Source organism: Morone saxatilis, unplaced genomic scaffold (assembly GCF_004916995.1).
Source record: "Morone saxatilis isolate NCDOM2014 unplaced genomic scaffold, NCSU_SB_2.0 Contig9, whole genome shotgun sequence".
NCBI classification, from domain to species: Eukaryota; Metazoa; Chordata; class Actinopteri; family Moronidae; genus Morone; species Morone saxatilis.
Window position 1 is genome coordinate 22,396,070 of NW_023340268.1, and position 2,560 is coordinate 22,398,629.

A 2,560-nucleotide genomic window follows, 5' to 3' on the forward strand; every position below is an offset into this window, starting at 1 on the left:
TTAGCCACCAACCGAGAGCCAAGACAGCCAGCCAGCACCACCGAAGTGCGCAGAGCCCAAGCCACACAACACACCCCCACGTCTCCCACGTGTGTGTCTCGAGCTGTGGCGAAGCGTAGACGCAAAAATTTGACGTCAACGTATTTTTGACGTCGACGCGCCGATGACGTCGACACATCGCTACAGGCCTACTCTTACCTGTAGTGCTATATATCCATCTAGATAGTTTTGGTGTGAGTTACTGAGTTTTGGAGATATCGGCCGTAAAGACGTCTCACTTCTCCCCCAATATAACGGAACCAGATGGCACACAGCAATCTTTTCGGCGTCATAAAGAACCTATGACACTTCATCATGAACCCTGCATCATTAAGAGGTCAGTACTAGTCAGTCAGTCAGTACTAGACTTATTGGTAATTATATTCGTGAGCAAGTGCTGTTGTGTAAAAACTCCTGAAAAATGTGATTAATGGTGATTAATGGTATCCTCTTTGACTGAACCTGAGCTACAACGTTAGCTAGCTCAAAAATGCTTGTTTACTGTAAGTCGCAAAATGTATGTAATGTAATTTAAAAATAAAAATTTTAGAGGGAGCAGCAGAGAGCAAATTAGAGCCTTAGCTAAGTCAGAACTCTTTGTTGGTGTAGTTAAGAACAAAACACAGAGCGATTGTTGCCAATTCCCTCCAAAATTGCAGATTTTTTCAGTTTTCTCAAAAGAGTAAGCCTTGTCCACCTGTTACAGCTGTAAAACGTTCTGGCGTTACTGCTATCATAAAGCTGTTCCCGGTGGAATTTTATTGTCGTAGTAGTTAACTTCTTTACCATAGTTTTTTTTGTACACAGGCTTCTACCTTGGACTTTTTTTTTTTTTATCAAAGAGCCAGATATTTTCTGATGCAGCTGTTCATCTTTCTCAGGAGAGTTTCATGCCTGTGTGAGGCCTGTGGGAAAAATGAACAGGAATTTCACTTTCAGAACCAGGGCACCCAAAAGAGCAAAAAAGAGAGATGGATAAGGTTTAGGATACTGTAACCTATGACATAGGGTTGGGGGATTGGATGAATACATCGGCTATCATTTTATTTCGCTAATTTAATGATCTGTTATTGCATGAATAGAGAATTGATGCTTAAAAAGAATCAGTCCCTTTGACAATCATAGTTATGCAGTAACATCATTCATCTTCATTGTGAGTATGAACTTGGATTGCTTTTCGCGTTCATTCTTTGTCTGCTAGGTGCTGTAACACATTAGTATCCACAGTTTGTTTATTCATATTAGTCCTGACATTTGAGGCCAGTCGGTGGCAGCAGGATTATCAGATGACGGATGCTGAGATGGTGGAAATGTCACAGTTGCTTCTCTCCACTGCTGCGGTTCCTTATCTGGAGAGGATGTTTTAGTGCATCTGTTTTTCCACACACGATAGCTCTAAGATATTCTCTTGCCTACCAGACTACTCCTTCCAACGTTTGATGAAAACGGGAGAGGCTTTTTCTCTTTCTTGAGCAAATTAAAGAAACGAAGAGATGGGGCTGCGCTTACTATATTTTGTGTTTGTGTAACACAATCTGGAGTCATTCATTTTAGCATTAATTTCATGTACAAAGCTCTTTTGGTTTATTGGGTGAAAATTAGGAATCACTGAATGATAAAAGTGTGTGGATGCAGAGTCGTAGCTAATTACAGAAAGCCGCAGAGACTACAGGGTGCTGTGCTCTTTTGTACAACTAACAGTGGAGGCACAAGCTGCTTGTTTGTGGAAAATCCATTCCCACGTCTATCTTTGACTTGATACAGTAAATATCAGCATTATCTAATGGGGCTGTGCAGGAGCTCTGATAAGGTTTGGGTATAGACTGGATGCTGAAACAATTCCAGGAACTGGGGACGTTTACCTCAGTTTTCCTTTTGGGGCTGAAATACTGAGTGTAGTGGAGTGCTGTTCATAAAGGATCCATCAACAACTCCAAAACACAGTGATGACCGTCATCTCCACTCAGTATGTTTCCTAAAAGGTTTCAGGGTTGGAGCTTTGAATGATACACACACATCAGTGATACACACAAGTGTGTATCACTGATTTTGTTTTCAAGTCAGTTTAGTTTCAGTTAGTTAATTTGAGTTGTATTTGTTTGAAAGTGTGTAGTTTTATTAGAGCTTTTATTAGTTTCATAATTAGTCTTAGTTTATATATAAATATGGGGATATTTGTCAGAATAGGCATTACAGTACAAACATTAACTCAGTCATGTAGACATTCCAGGCTCAATAAACATTTACATCAATGCCTTCTCATGCTTGTTGTGTTGACAGATTTGACCAAATTGATAAAGATTAAAATTAGAGAAATCTTGGGTATGTTTTTATTTTATTTTGTTAGTAGACGATATTGTTTATTTCAATTAACTTCGCACCTTGTTTTTGACTATAATAACCCCCTAGAATGCAGGGTTTTTATATCATATGTTAAAATTGTCCAACCGGCTGCTGTCAGCCCAATTGCCCAGCCCTAGTATCTAACAAATTGCTTTATTTCTAAATACTGAAATCTAAA

The 2,560-nt window shown here is 39.3% G+C and overlaps 1 protein-coding gene across 1 annotated transcript in view; it reads left to right on the plus strand.

Annotated features, from left to right (window-relative positions):
• phf14 (PHD finger protein 14) overlaps positions 1–2,560 on the plus strand; it is a 29,160-nt gene that overhangs the window by 15,095 nt on the left and 11,505 nt on the right. The window lies entirely within an intron of this gene.